Here is a 17,099-nt window from a genome sequence, read left to right as displayed (position 1 = left end):
GAGAGTGTACAAGTACATCCTGTATGTGAGAGTGTACATGTACAGCTTGTATGTGAGAGTGTACATGTACAGCTGGTATGTGAGAGTGTACATGTACAGTCTGTATGTGAGAGTGTACATGTACAGCCGGTATGTGAGAGTGTACATGTACAGCCGGTATGTGAGAGTGTACATGTACAGCCTGTATGTGAGAGTGTACATGTACAGCCGGTATGTGAGAGTGTACATGTACAGCCGGTATGTGAGAGTGTACATGTACAGCTGGTATGTGAGAGTGTACATGTACAGCTGGTATGTGAGAGTGTACATGTACAGCTGGTATGTGATAGTGTACATGTACAGCTGGTATGTGAGAGTGTACATGTACAGCTGGTATGTGAGAGTGTACATGTACAGCCGGTATGTGAGAGTGTACATGTACAGCCGGTATGTGAGAGTGTACATGTACAGCCGGTATGTGAGAGTGTACATGTACAGCCGGTATGTGAGAGTATACATGTACAGCTGGTATGTGATAGTGTACATGTACAGCTGGTATGTGATAGTGTACATGTACAGCCGGTATGTGAGAGTGTACATGAACATCCTGTATGTGAGAGTGTACATGTACAGCCGGTATGTGAGAGTGTACATGTACAGCCGGTATGTGAGAGTGTACATGTACAGCCTGTATGTGAGAGTGTACATGTACAGCCGGTATGTGAGAGTGTACATGTACAGCCGGTATGTGATAGTGTACATGTACAGCTGGTATGTGAGAGTGTACATGTACAGCCGGTATGTGATAGTGTACATGTACAGCCGGTATGTGAGAGTGTACATGTACAGCCTGTATGTGAGAGTGTACATGTGCAGCTGGTATGTGATAGTGTACATGTACAGCCGGTATGTGATAGTGTACATGTACAGCCGGTATGTGATAGTGTACATGTACAGCCTGTATGTGAGAGTGTACATGTACAGCCTGTATGTGAGAGTGTACATGTACAGCCGGTATGTGAGAGTGTACATGTACAGCTGGTATGTGAGAGTGTACATGTACAGCTGGTATGTGAGACTGTACATGTACAGCCGGTATGTGAGAGTGTACATGTACAGCCTGTATGTGAGAGTGTACATGTACAGCCGGTATGTGAGAGTGTACATGTACAGCTGGTATGTGAGAGTGTACATGTACAGCTGGTATGTGAGAGTGTACATGTACAGCCGGTATGTGATAGTGTGCATGTGCAGCCTGTATGTGAGTGTGTACATGTACAGCCGGTATGTGAGAGTGTACATGTACAGCTGGTATGTGAGAGTGTACATGTACAGCTGGTATGTGAGAGTGTACATGTACAGCTGGTATGTGAGAGTGTACATGTACAGCTGGTATGTGAGAGTGTACATGTACAGCTGGTATGTGAGAGTGTACATGTACAGCCGGTATGTGATAGTGTACATGTACAGCCGGTATGTGAGAGTGTACATGTACAGTCTGTATGTGAGAGTGTACATGTACAGCTGGTATGTGAGAGTGTACATGTACAGCTGGTATGTGAGAGTGTACATATACAGCTGGTATGTGAGAGTGTACATGTACAGCCTGGGGACGTTAACTGGAGTTCCACATGTTCACACTTGGAACTTAATCTGGACAAATACAAGGTGATGCATTTTGGAGGGTCAGGTTTAGGTGTGAATTATAATGTAAATGGCAGAACCCTGAGAAACATTAACGGAGGGATCAGGGTGTGCAGGTCCACAGTTCCCTAAACGTGGCAACACAGGTGGCCAAGGTGATTAAGAAGGCATACGGCTTGCTTACCTTCATCAGCCGGGGCATTAGGGACAAGATTGGGAAATCATGTGGCAGCTATATAAAACCTGGGTTCGGCTGCATTTGGAGTATTGCGTGCAGTTCTGGTCACCACATTCCAGAAGGACGTGGATGTTTTGGAGAGAGTGTAAAGAAAATGGGCAGCATGGTGGCACAGTGATTAGCACTGCTGCCTCACAGCGCCAGGGACCTGGGTTCAATTCCCGATGGCACAGTGGTTGGCACTGCTGCCTCACAGCGCCAGGGACCCGGGTTCACTGCTGCCTCACAGCGCCAGGGACCCGGGTTCACTGCTGCCTCACAGCGCCAGGGACCCGGGTTCACTGCTCCCTCACAGCGCCAGGGACCCGGGTTCACTGCTGCCTCACAGCGCCAGGGACCCGGGTTCACTGCTGCCTCACAGCGCCAGGGACCTGGGTTCACTGCTGCCTCACAGCGCCAGGGACCCGGGTTCACTGCTGCCTCACAGTGCCAGGGACCCGGGTTCACTGCTGCCTCACAGCACCAGGGACCCGGGTTCACTGCTGCCTCACAGCGCCAGGGACCCGGGTTCACTGCTGCCTCACAGTGCCAGGGACCCGGGTTCACTGCTGCCTCACAGCGCCAGGGACCTGGGTTCACTGCTGCCTCACAGCACCAGGGACCCGGGTTCACTGCTGCCTCACAGCGCCAGGGACCCGGGTTCACTGCTGCCTCACAGCGCCAGGGACCCGGGTTCACTGCTGCCTCATAGCGCCAGGGACCTGGGTTCCATTCCCAGCTTGGGTCACTGTCTGTGTGGAGTCTGCACGTTCTCCCTGTGTCTGCGTGGGTTTCCTCCGGGTGCTCCAGTTTCCTGCCATAGTCCAAAGATGTGCGGGTTAGGTGGATTGGCCGTGCTAAAATTGACCCTCAGTGCCAGGCGGACCAGCTAGGGTAAATAAATGGGGTTATGGGGATCGGGCCTGGGTGGAATTGTGGTCAGTGCAGACTTGATGGGCTGAATGGCCTCCTCCTGTACGATCATCCAGATCATCGACACGGATGCCATCATCCGTTGGTTAAAAGGACAGGACTGGCAGCTGAATATTCCGGGGTATAAGTGTTTTAGGCGAGACAGAGGAGGGGCGAGGAGAGGTGGGGGAGCAGCAATACTGGTTAGGGAGCATATTGCAGCGGTACAGAGGGTGGACAATTTGGAAGGATCATGTAACGAGACACTGTGGGTCGAGCTCAGAAACAGGAAGGGCGCAGTCACTATGCTGGGGGTAAACTACAGGCCTCCCAACAGCCCACAGGAAGTTGAGGAACGGATATGTAAGGAGATTCTGGACATGTGCAGAAAAAATAGGGTTGTTGTAGTGGGAGACTTCAATTTCCCTGGTATAGACTGGAAAGTGCTTAGGGCTGGGGGTCTGGACGGGGAGGAATTTGTAAAATGTGTCCAGGGAGGTTCTTTGGAACAACATGTTGATAGTCCAACTCAAGAGGGGGCTATACTGGATCTAGTACTGGGGAATGAGCCCGGTCAGGTCATCAAAGTTTCAGTGGGGGAACATGTGGCGAATAGTGACCTCAATTCTGTAAACTTTCGGATAGTCACGGAAAAGGATGAGTGTTGTCCTATGGGTAAGGTGCTGAATTGGGGGAAGGCTAACTCCAGCCGGATTAGGCAGGATTTGGTGGCTGTTGATTGGGAGAGGCTATTCGAGGGTAAATCCACATCTGGCATGTGGGAGTCTTTTAAGGAGCAGTTGATAGGACTGCAGGACAGGCATGTGCCTGTAAAGAGGAAGGACAGGAAAGGTAGGATTCGGGAGCCGCGGATAACCAGAGAAATTGTGGGTCTAATCAAAAAGAAAAAAGAGGCATACATGAGGTCCAGGCAGCTAAAAACAGATGAAGCACTGGAGGAATACAGAGAAAGTAGAAAAGAACTCAAACAGGGAGTTAGAAGGGCAAAAAGGAGTCACGAAATGTCCTTGGCAGACAGGATTAAGGAGAATCCTAAGGCATTTTATACATACATTAGGAACAAGAGGGTTGTCAGAGAAAGAGTTGGACCTTTCATGAACAAAGGAGGGGAATTATGCTTAGAACCCAAGGAAGTAGGTGAGATCCTAAATGAATACTTTGCATCAGTATTCACAAAGGAGAGGGACACGTTGATTGGTAGTGTCTCAGAGGGATGTGTAGACCCGTTAGAACAAATCACAATTACAAGGGAGGAAGTGTTAGGTGTTTTAGGAAGCATTAAGGTAGACAAATCCCCAGGGCCAGATGGCATCTGTCCTAGATTACTGAGAGAGACAAGAGATGAAATTGTTGGGCCTCGAACAGAAATCTTTGTTTCTTCATTGGACACAGGTGAGGTCCCAGAGGATTGGAGGATAGCAAATGTGGTCCCGTTATTTAAGAAGCGTAGCAAGGATAACCCGGGTAATTATAGGCCAGTGAGCTTGACATCCAAGGTCGGGAAATTGTTGGAGAAGATTCTTAGAGATAGGACCTATACACATTTAGAACTGAATAGTCTCATTAGCGATAGACAACATGGTTTTGTACGAGGGAGGTCATGCCTCACAAATTTGGTTGAGTTTTTTGAGGAGGTGATAAAAATGATTGACGAGGGAAGGGTCGTGGATGTCATCAACATGGATTTTAGTAAAGCGTTTGACAAGGTCCCTCATGGCAGGCTGGTGCAAAAGGTTAAATCTCACGGGATCAAAGGTGAACTAGCTAGATGGGTACAGAACTGGCTTAGCCACAGAAGACAGAGGATAGCAGTGGAGGGGTCTTTTTCTGATTGGAGGTCTGTGACTAGTGGTGTTCCGCAGGGCTCTGTACTGGGACCTTTGCTGTTGGTGATTTATATAAATGATTTGGAGGAAGATGTAGCTGGTGTGATCAGTAAGTTTGCAGACGACACAAAGATTGCTGGAGTTGCAGATAGTGATGAACATTGTCAGAGAATACAGCAGGATATAGATAGGCTGGAACATTGGGCGGAGAAATGGCAGATGGAATTTAATCCAGATAAACGCCAAGTGATGCATTATGGTAGATCTAATGCAGGGGGGAGCTATACAATAAATGGCAGATCCATCATGAGTATAGACACACAGAGGGATCTGGGTGTACAAGTCCACAAATTCTTAAAGGTGGCAGCACAAGTGGAAAAGGTGGTGAAGAAGGCATATGGCATGCTTGCCTTTATTGGACGGGGCATAGAGTATAATGCATATGATGCAGTTATATAGAACGTTGGTTAGACCACATTTGGAACACTGGGCCCAGTTCTGGTCGCCACACTACCAGGAGGACATGAAGGCTTTGGAGAGAGTGCAGAAAAGGTTAACCAGGATGTTGCCTGGTATGGCGGGTATTAGCTATGAGGTGAGATTGAGTAAACTAGGGTTGTTCTCCCTGGAAAGACTGAGGTTGAGGGCGACCTGATAGAAGTTTATAAAATTATGAAGGGCATAGATAGGGTGAACAGTTTGAAGCTTTTTCCCAGGTCAGAAATGACAAGTTCAAGGTAAGGGGAGCAAGGTTCAATACAGATATGCGGGGGACGTATTTTACACAGAGGGTGGTGGGGGCCTGGAATGCACTGCCAAGCAAGGTGGTTGAGGCAGACACGCTAGGATCATTTAAGACTTATCTCGATAGCCACATGAGCAGACTGGGAATAGAGGGATACAAACGGATGGTCTAGTTAGAAACACATGATCGGTGCAGGCTTGGAGGGCCGAAGAGCCCGTTCCTGTGCTGTATTGTTCTTTGTTCTTATCTCACGTGAGAACATCACCCACCAGGTACAGGGTACATACTCTTGCAACTCGGCCAACGTTGTCTACCTGACACGCTGCAGGAAAGGATGTCCCGAGGCATGGTACATTGGGGAGACCATGCAGACGCTACGACAACGGATGAATGAACACCGCTCGACAATCACCAGGCAAGAGTGTTCTCTTCCTGTTGGGGAGCACTTCAGCAGTCACGGGCATTCGGCCTCTGATCTTCGGGTAAGCGTTCTCCAAGGCGGCCTTCACGACACACGACAACGCAGAGTCGCTGAGCAGAGACTGATAGCCAAGTTCCGCACACATGAGGACGGCCTCAACCGGGATCTTGGGTTCATGTCACACGATCTGTAACCCCCACGACTTGCCTGGGCTTGCAAAATCTCACTAACTGTCCTGTCTGGAGACAATACACATCTCTTTAACCTGTGCTTAACGCTCTCTCCACTCACACTGTCTGTACCTTTAAGACTTGATTACCTGTAAAGACTCGCATTCCAACCGTTATTTTGTAAACTGAGTTTGTGCCCTGTTTGTGAACAGAACTCCCACTTACCTGACGAAGGAGCAGCGCTCTGAAAGCTCGCGCTACCAAATAAACCTGTTGGACTTTAACCTGGAGTTGTGAGACTTGTTACTGTGTCTCCTCCTGCACTGCAGGGATCCGATGCTTCTATAGACAGGGTGGATAGTGTAAGGGAAATTGTATTAGATATTGTATGAGCTAGGTATGAAATTCAGATTCACAGGTTTTAGTAAAATGATATAGCAGATTTAGGTGAGTAGTGAGATGGGTATATAACCTAAAATAACTTCGTGTGACCTAATATAATCAAGTGTAGTCGATATAGTCAAAGTGAAGGAACTAGAGAAGTAATATAGCAATCACTAATTAAGGAAAGCAGACAATAGTCACTTCAGAAAACAAGGAAGACTGCTCGGTGGTTCAACTTAATAGTGGACCATAAATCAGCAGAGAGAATGTCTTTTCTTCTAAACACATTCGGCCTTAGTCTACAAAACCACGATTATTGTACAAACAGAAAAATTCAGATAAGAGCAAGAGTTATAACCACCATGGTTTAAGAGACAACGAGATATAACAGGGAGCGACCGATTGCAAAGAAAACAGATAAAGGGTCAACTAAAAATAATGGTGGCCAAAGAAAGGTCGGGCTGTAGGGTAAGATAACAACCAAGGACAGGCTGTAAAAGGGAGAGGAGGATCTTGAGATATGAGGCTGAAATGTACATAAAAGACTGTAAGCCCAAGGGCTCTTTGGAGTGTTCCGGACGTTCCCGGCTTTGTCTCTTGTACTGAGAAATAAAGTCTATTGCTTGGAAGATCGCTGCTCAGACTCTCTGTTTTAATTGATGTGAATAAATTGTCGTCCTGGGGAACCACGACAAAATTGGCGCTGCTTAGCAGGGTTGGTGAGAGATCGCCCAGAAAAGCATCTGGAAGGAGTGGCGGAGACGGTGGTCCGACCGGAACCGAGAAGTCCCCAGCCGGCCTTCTGTCAACAAGGTAAGCAGACTTGCATGCATGTAAATCCTTGTTGTCAGAAAGGGGTTTTCTCGAGGCCCGGTGCGCCCGGCTCTCTGCTGGTCCTGGATCTCCCCAACCCAAAAAGATATCCTGCACAGGTAAAACCAAATTGTGTAAAAATTTTGAGAGACTGAGTCTGATCCGAAGAGCAGAATTTTTGCATGCAAAAGCGCGCTGCGAATACTGTATTGTCTGTGAATGGGTAAAAAGTGAGACGGGAAAAAGGCCGAAAGCTAAAGTAATGCAATTAGGTTAAGTCAAGCGGTTTGGAGCGGGTTTTTCAGGTCACGACTTGCCCAGAAGAGAGTAAGTGTGGGAAAACCTGCCAGTCCAAACCTACCCAGGACCTCGGGTAAGGGACGTCAACCGAGAGGGAGAGAGATCAGTGAGAGATCACTCTCTGACCTAATACAGTAGCCAAAAGCACAGGAGTGGATTTTAAGCACAGGAAAGGGGAGTAGCAGCTAGAATAGAGGAAGTAAAAGACCAATTTGAACAAACTGGTCTGAGAAAACAGCGTGAAGGACAGAAATAAGAGAGAGAGTCGGAACATAGGTAGGGTAATAACTAACAACTTGGAAAGATTACCCTGACAAAATTGCCTGGTGGCAAGATTGAGAATAACTAATCTTTGAATAATAACAAAAACGGAAGCAACACTGGATTGGAAAAAGATTACACACATAATTAACTTAGAGGAGATAAAGAATGAGTGGCCGTATGTAAATTGGGAAAGAGTAGTCGATAGGAATTGGATAGACGAAATAAAATTGGAAACCCTAGAGAAATTAATAAAGGGATCTGACCGATACAGGATTCTTATACACATAGACGAGCAAGTGAAAACCTACTACCCTCTGGCCCGGGAGAGGAAGATAGTGCCGGGACAGGGGACTACGGGGAAGTGGATATCAGGACCCCGGTTAGAATTACAGATAGTGGCAAAAGAAATCCAAAGGAAAGGTAAACAGGGGACTGAGCACGGAAAAACAATACAGCAAGTAATAATCACTGTGATACCTAACTCTGACAGATTAAGTGACAAAAATTGCGACAGTGATCCAAAAAGACGAGTAATGGTGCACCAAGTTAAGACACCAGTGGAGATATTAGGGGATAAGTTCCCAGCCCTTAGGGGAGATATAGAACACGTCTCTAAAAAATGGGCCAAAAGAACAAATAAGACCAATACACAGTGGCCGGAGGAAGGCACATGGTCCATAGAGAGGTGTGAGGACCAGAAGGGAATGATAAAGAACTATAAGATTAAGGATAAATCGAGCAAAAGAGGGGAAAAGCGAGAAAAGGAGTTAGAGATATTAGCCCTATTCCAGCACGAAAGGAGGGAGAAAAGAAACAAGGTATAGAGGAAGAGGCTAGGAAAACAGAAGAGGTTTTGGAGGAGCTGAATCAAAGGAGGAAGGAGTTAGAGGATGAAGTAAAGGTGGTAGAACTTTTGGAATGGGCAAAGAAGGTAATGGAAAAGGAAAAAGAACGAGAAGAGGGAGGAGAAAATGTTAGAAATAAATATGAGGGGAAAACAGGAAATGATTTTTGCGAGTATGCAAGTGAGACATCACAAGGATGGAGGTGGAAGCACCCAGAGGAAGGTAGAATGGCGAGAGAGACGGAAGGAGAAACAGAAGAGAGTAGTGAAGACGAAGGGAGGCAATCAATGTTAGGGGTGCAAAGAAAATCAAGGCGGGAAAGGCACCCACCTGTAAAGTTTCCAGATGTGGATAGGAGAGGGAAAAGGGTATTCCCGGTGATTCTGAAGGGTGGCAGACCGCAGTATATCCCTTGGTCAGGTCAGGATTTGCCTAATTTAATTAATGAATTACCCAATATTTTGGATGGGGCTGGAAGGTGGATTGGACAGTTGGAGGCGGGAATGGTGGGAAAAAGGATGGCACTGGGCGACATCAAAGCTCTCCTGACAAAGGTGCTAGGAATGGACCAAATGGCGGAAGTAATGAGACGTGCTGGCATCCCGACCGCAGCTTATGACCCAGCGGTGGATGGGATACTAATGGACCAGTACCGCCAAGACATCTGGCAGGCACTGCGGGATATGTACCCCAATCGAATGGATGTAAAAACCCTAAAGGGAGAGCCACTGGGTGAGGAGGAGAATGCAGCGGTGTATGTGGAGAATCAATTAAAAAGGTGGAGAAGGGACACGGAGAGGGACATTCTAATAGACCCACTGACCAACTCCATGTTCCGGGCTGCAATCCTAGAGGGCTTGCCAGCCCCAGCTAAGACAAGGCTGGAGGAAGTGGTGGGCTTGGACTCAAAAAATTACAGAGAGTTTGTGGATTATGTTGCCCATGCAGTAGAGAGACATCGCAAAGATGAAAAGAATGCAGACAAACAGCTGAAGGAGGTACAACGTAAACTCCTTCAGGCACAGTTGGAGGAGATCAAAAGCAAGGATAAACTGAAGGCAAAAGAGGATCTCGCACCCAGAAAAATAGCACCAATGATGGTGGAGCAAAAGCCAGAGGAAATACCTGCACTAATCAAAGGGGGGAGCGGAGATGGAGGCCAGCCCGTCATAACCTATAACATTTCTGCCTTCCCACTGTCCATGAACCCAGGAGCCTATGGCCTAAATTATCAAAACCCATACGCCCTGCAAAGTCAGACTGACTGGAATAGAAATGGGAAAGGACAGGGAGGTGGTAGGCCACCCTATCAGAATCAGAGAGGACAGGGACAGGTTAATTATCAGACTCCGAGACAGGGACCACTGCCTGGCCCTTCAGGTGTGTGTTGGGGGTGCGGGGAGGCAGGGCACATAAAAAGGAATTGCCCGCGGAATTTCCCCAGACAGGGAGAAAACCAGCAGCAGACAGGCCAACAACTGATCCAAGGATCGCCAAACAGCATCCCGATGTTTCAAGGGCCGGTAAACCATCAGAATTCCCCATAGGGAGGCCCAGAGAACCCCGAAATGGTAGGACAGTACGTACAGATAACAGAAACTGCAGAGCAGGAACCTATAGTTAACGTTAGAGTAGGAGGGATCGAGGTCCCCATGATGATAGACACCGGCGCCACATGTACGTGCATGCAAACGAAATATGCGGATCACTTACCATTGTTAAACCAGTTTGTAAAAACTGTGGGGTTCTCGGGGAAAGTAACATTAGCTCGAATGACGACGCCGGTGCCTGTTACCATTGGAAATAAGACAACCCATGTACCTATTTTAGTATGTGATAAAACTCCTTTAAATCTATTGGGAAGGGATGCAATCCTAGGTTTAGGACTGAAATTAGAATGCACTGAACAAGGAATTGATTTGATGGGAATGTATCCACTTGAAATACCAGGAAAGGAAGGGGTTAATGTATATTGGTTGGGAGATATAGAGGAACAAGTTAAAAAACAGATATGGGAAGTTTGGGGAAAGCTTATAAACACTTGGGTTCCACAAGCCAAATGGCCAAGAACAGAATTACACAGTACAATGATATTTGATAAAGGGCAGGAACCTGAGATACAGGAGAAATGGGAAAGGGAGGCGGGACGAGAACAGGAAATAAAGTCAGGAAGTATTTTAATCGGACTAGAGGGAGTAGCCCTCACCATTGTTAGGAATGAATGGGTTAACAAATGGTTCTCTGTATCTGGGGCGGAGCCACATGTCACATTGAAAGTGAATCCGGGATACAGATCAAAAGACCTAGGACCAATGGTGTTGAGAGCACAAGATTTAGAATTTGTCCAGACAGACAATGTAGATATTTGGACGTCCAGCAATGGACAAATGACGAAAATAATTTTGGATGTTAAAATGCTTGGGAAACCGAAGCAGATAACAATAGGAGTGCAAATTGAGAAACAGGAACTGGAGTGGAGAGAGAGGTTAGAGCAGGATTTGAACTCCCTCCCGCAGGAGTTGTGGTCCAGACAGGACACGGATGTAGGGAGGGTCAAAAACGCTAATCCAGTTGAAGTCAGATTAAAGATAGGACGTCAGGGGCCGTATAGGCCGCAATACCCAATTAAGACAGAAGCAATTGAAGGAATTAGAGGGACAATTAAGGGATTGATAGAAGCAGGGGTATTAAAAGAAACCCGGAGCAGGTGTAATACACCGCTACTACCAGTGAAAAAGGCGGACGGAGAAAAATGGAGATTGGTGCATGATCTAAGGGCAATTAATGAGGTAGTGGAAGATATGCCAGCAGAGGTTCCAAACCCTTATACCTTGATGACAAATATACCACCTGAAAGTAGATGGTTTACTGTAATAGACCTATGTTCGGCATTTTTTAGTGTGCCACTAGCTCAAGAAAGTCAGTATCTCTTTGCATTTACGTACGAGGGGAAACAATACACATACAATAGGATGCCCCAAGGATTTAAACATTCCCCACATGTATTCAATCAGGTGTTGAGAGCAGATTTAGAAGGAATACAGTTGGAAGGAACACTGATACAATATGTGGATGATTTATTATTATGCACAGGAACACAAGAACAGTGCAGGAAGGATAGTTTAAAACTATTGGAAAGACTAGCAGAAGGGGGCCATAAAGTTTCCAGGAAAAGCTGCAGCTGTGCCAGAAAAAGGTAGAATACTTGGGAAGAGAAATATCAGCAGGACAGAAGGAGATAGCTTCACAGCAAATAGAAGCAGTACTAAAGGTTCCGAAACCACAGACGGTGGGACAAATGATGACATTTTTGGGAATGACAGGATTCAGTTCAGAATGGGTGGAAAGCTATGCCGAAAAAACGCAGGCACTACGAAAGATAATGAAGGAGGCAGGGTGTGACGAATTAAAAGCCAAACTAAAATGGGATAAAGATGCTTCAGGCGCATTTGAAAATGTGAAAAGAGAAATGGCACAGGCACCAGCATTGGCCTTACCGACCTATGACAAGCCCTTTGACTTATTTGTGAGTAACAGAGAAGCTGGATTTGCTACAGCAATGTTAATGCAGGAAAATTGCAAGGGTAGACAAAGGCAGGCTGTAGCATATTACAGTACCAAGCTAGACGACGTAGCAATGGGATACCCTCCGTGCTATCAAGGTCTGGCAGCAGCTTGGTGGGCGTACGAAAAGGCAGCCACGGTCACAATGGGATATCCGATAAACATACATGTATACCATAAGGTAGCTGAATTGATTGAGCAAGGAAAATTTGTGCTGACACCTGCTAGGATCCATCATTATCGAATGCTAACCACATTTCCAGATATCACGATAATAAAGTGCAACAGAGTAAATCCAGCTGATTACATGCCATTACCTCATGAAGGAGAAGAACATGAATGCTTAAGAGAAGCAAAAACATTTATGAAACTGAGAAAAGATTTAAGAGCAAGGGACTAGTGACAGAAGGGAAAAGGATACTGTATGTAGATGGCTCATATTACAGGGATCACTTAGGAAACCACGCAGGCTATGCCATAGTTGAACAGAAAGGGGAAACACTTGAAGTTATAGAAGCAGAGAAATGTGAACAGCCCTGTTCAGCCCAATTAGCAGAGCTTAAAGCATTGACCAGACCATGTGAGCTAGCAAACGGGGAAGCAGTGGAAATTTATACTGATTCGGCCTATGCCCACGGGGTCTGCCATCTGTTCGGGGCAATATGGAAGCAAAGGGGATTTATGAAAAGCGGAGGAGGACCAATACAACACGAAGGTCAAATCAGGGCTTTAATAAGGGCCATGATGGGTCCAAGGGAATTAGCCATAATTAAGTGTCAGGCGCATAAAAAGGGAGCAGACAGCATCACACAGGGAAACACCAAAGCCGACAAGGCAGCTAAAGAAGCGTCAGGATGCATTGAGGCTACGATAGCCCCAGTAGAAATAGCAAGGCCGCACCCAGGGCCAGGTACGGGGGATATCGAACCTCATATCACATTAGAAGATGTAGCACAGTTACAGGAGGAAACCTCTGTAGCTGAAAAGGCAATGTGGAAAGATAGAGGAGCACTACAGGGACAACAGGACAGGATATGGAGAAATGGGGAGGGATTAGTCATAGCACCCACATCATTACTAACCGTACTAATTAGCGAAGCGCATGGAGTGGACCACTGTGCGAGAGGAGAAGTGGCGAGAAAGATCAAGAAGGAAGGATTCTGGTCACCATACCTGCAAAACTCAATTGACTACATACTAAGTCAGTGTGAGGTGTGTGCTCAGAATAATATCAGGAAGGGCATTACTGCCCCAATAGGGCATATACCCATTCCTGAAGGACCATTTAAACATCTATGCATGGACTATGTGGATATGGGAAAGGTGGTGAGGGGGAAAAGATACATGTTAGTGATTATTGATAGATTCAGCAGATGGATAGAAGCAACGCCATCCAAAGATCAAGGATCTGGAACGGTGATTAACTTCCTGTCAAAAGAAATTATCCCAAGATTTGGCATACCCACGCAATTAAGTTCAGACAATGGATCTGCTTTTATAGGAAGGGCACTGAGAGAGACACTCTCGGCACTCCGAATAAAGCAGAAGTTTGGATGTGTATATCATCCTCAATCCCAAGGAATGGTGGAGAGAGCAAACGGGACCCTTAAGGCTAAAATAAGCAAAATTTGCAATGAAACAGGGAAAAACTGGATAGATGCTCTGCCATTGGCTCTAATGCAATACAGGAGTCAGGAAAACAGAGTCACACATTTGAGCCCTCATGAAATGATGACAGGAAGAGTAATGCCGGTACCTAAGATCAGGGGATCAGGAGGTCCTACGCTAGAATGTTTAGATCAAAGCACAAAAGAATATATACAACAATTAACTGTTATACATAGAACTATATTTGAACAGGAAAAAGCCAAGGAGGAGGAGAATCCGGTAACAGAACATCAGATCAAGCCTGGAGATCGAGTATACATCAGAAAGTTCCGGAGACGTTGGAACGAACCGAGACGAGAAGGACCGTTTGAAGTCACCAAAGTGTCTCCCACGGCTTTGCAAGTAGAAGGCAGTACACTGTGGTATCACTTGAACCATGGTACCAGAACGGTACCAGGGGTGGGGGAGAGAAGGGAAATTGAAGAAGTACACAGAGTGGATAGAGGTGATAGCGAGGAAGAAATAGAAATACACGGGGAGAATCGTGGGGAGGAGGAACAGAGCCAAGGAAGAACAAAAAGAATAGAGGATGATGAAAGTAGTTCTGTACATGAGCTGGCTGATGATACAAATGCCCAGCCTGAGCCTATTAGTCAAGGTGCCGAGGGAGGTGAGGACAGGGAAGGGGCCCCATTCCCCACCTGGGAGTTGGAAACTATTTCCCTTAGGAACTTCCGTGACCCATAGAAAAGGAGAATGGGATACAGAAGACATAAGGGTGCAAAATCAGGAAGATAGAGTATTAAGACGAATAAAACGTGAACGATTAGTGAGCACAAATACTATTTGGGAGAAAGCGCAGAAAAACAAATGGTGGAAATGGGCTAAGTATACAGGTCAGAGAAACAGTGATGGGAAAGAGTGTGTAGTATGTGCATCAGAGAAACCTAACACCCAAGTAACTGATATACCATGGGGATCAGGAGACTGTAGAACCAGGCAACAAAGCTGGAGAAAGGAAAATTGCCGTCCATATACCACATATATACGGTATCATATGATAGGGAATCGGAACTACTCGTATGAGAATATAGACTGTTCCGGATCCGCATGTGATAACCTTTGTAAAGGTGAGCCGCCGTTGTGTCAATACCACTGCATCCTGTTTGCTGGGGTAAAAAAGGGCATCTACAACTTGACCCACAGATGTCCAAAGTGGCCAAAAACGGCAGTGGACGCAGTCCCAAAGGAATGGAGTGTAGAGCCCAAATTACAAATCCAAGATTGCTATTGGAAGGAAAGTAGCACAGGAAGTAGTGTGGGAAATTACACAGGAGAGTGTGAAAGGATTTGGAATATAACCGATGCTCTTAATCTGATCATCTCAGGAGGGGGATGGGCACCCCCTCCTTATGTGTTAGACTATCAAGAAAATCAACTGGCCGATCTCTGGTGGCTTTGTGGCCCGGAGAAAGGGCTATTGGCAAAACTACCACAGAATTGGAAGGGACTATGTGCCCGAGTTATGCTTGCCCAGAGCACTGTGATACTACCGGTGGAAAGAAAAATTAAATCACAAAGAATTAAGAGGGCATATACCCCTGACCCTACGATAAAATTGGACGCAATCGGACAACCTCGCGGCATCCCGAATGAGTTCAAAGATAGGAACGAAATAGCTGCAGGGTTTGAATCCCTCTTTGTTTGGATCACACCCAGCAAGAATACTGAGTGGATCAATTACATCTATTATAATCAGCAGAGGTTTATTAATTATACGAATGATGCCCTGGAGGCCTTAGGAGAGCAGTTGGATGCGACCAGCAAAATGGCGTGGCAAAATCGACAGGCGTTAGATTGGCTCCTGGCAGAGAAAGGAGGGGTGTGTGTTATGTTTGGGGATCAGTGCTGCACATTTATCCCTAATAACACTAATCCAGAGGGGTCATTTACACAAGCCATGAATAAGTTAAAAAATCTTAAGAAAGAAGTGAAAGAAAATGCTGGGTTTGGGCATGAGGTATGGAGTTGGCTGGACAGAATATTAGGAAGATGGGGGGCGTGGTTTGCCAAAGCTGGAGCTGTAGCAATCGCAACAATAATCATTCTGGGATTGATATTTTGTTGTTTTTTACCCGCCCTGAGATCCTTCCTTACCAGAATGGCAGCGCGGCAGATGGTGACGCGGGTGCTAAGCAGCTCACGCTCGAGAGAAAAAACAGAGGAATGGGAAAACCTTGAGCCGCCCCCGCTGAGTGGATTCACAATGACCTTGGTCGAAGTTGAAACTCGTCACTCTGTAAAATAACTACAATAGTGGAAGATCACCTTGTGGAAACAACAGCACCTTGCTGAAGTCCGCGCGAAACCAGGAGAACTTAGTCTGTACACAGGAATCAGTCTTTTTCCCTTCCCTAGACAAGAGTGGGAAGGTTTTTGGCTGATGACTGTCAGGGGCAGGCAATCTGGAGGAGCAACCCAAAAATCAGAACCGGGATAGACAAATTATGATAAAGTTAGAATAGGGACACTGATCCCTGACCAAAATAGTCGGCTCCTCCACATCGCCTGGGAAAAGTGATTAAAATAAAATACAAATGGGATTGAGCAAGGGGATTATTTGAGCTTGATAATTGGGATGAGGCTAGGGAAGCCTCAAAGGGGGGATTGTAAGGGAAATTGTATTAGATATTGTATGAGCTAGGTATGAAATTCAGATTCACAGGTTTTAGTAAAATGATATAGCAGATTTAGGTGAGTAGTGAGATGGGTATATAACCTAAAATAACTTCGTGTGACCTAATATAATCAAGTGTAGTCGATATAGTCAAAGTGAAGGAACTAGAGAAGTAATATAGCAATCACTAATTAAGGAAAGCAGACAATAGTCACTTCAGAAAACAAGGAAGACTGCTCGGTGGTTCAACTTAATAGTGGACCATAAATCAGCAGAGAGAATGTCTTTTCTTCTAAACACATTCGGCCTTAGTCTACAAAACCACGATTATTGTACAAACAGAAAAATTCAGATAAGAGCAAGAGTTATAACCACCATGGTTTAAGAGACAACGAGATATAACAGGGAGCGACCGATTGCAAAGAAAACAGATAAAGGGTCAACTAAAAATAATGGTGGCCAAAGAAAGGTCGGGCTGTAGGGTAAGATAACAACCAAGGACAGGCTGTAAAAGGGAGAGGAGGATCTTGAGATATGAGGCTGAAATGTACATAAAAGACTGTAAGCCCAAGGGCTCTTTGGAGTGTTCCGGACGTTCCCGGCTTTGTCTCTTGTACTGAGAAATAAAGTCTATTGCTTGGAAGATCGCTGCTCAGACTCTCTGTTTTAATTGATGTGAATAAATTGTCGTCCTGGGGAACCACGACAA

The sequence above is a fragment of the Mustelus asterias genome, unplaced genomic scaffold (assembly GCF_964213995.1).
Source record: "Mustelus asterias unplaced genomic scaffold, sMusAst1.hap1.1 HAP1_SCAFFOLD_957, whole genome shotgun sequence".
NCBI classification, from domain to species: domain Eukaryota; kingdom Metazoa; phylum Chordata; class Chondrichthyes; order Carcharhiniformes; family Triakidae; genus Mustelus; species Mustelus asterias.
This window is presented reverse-complemented; position numbering follows the sequence as displayed.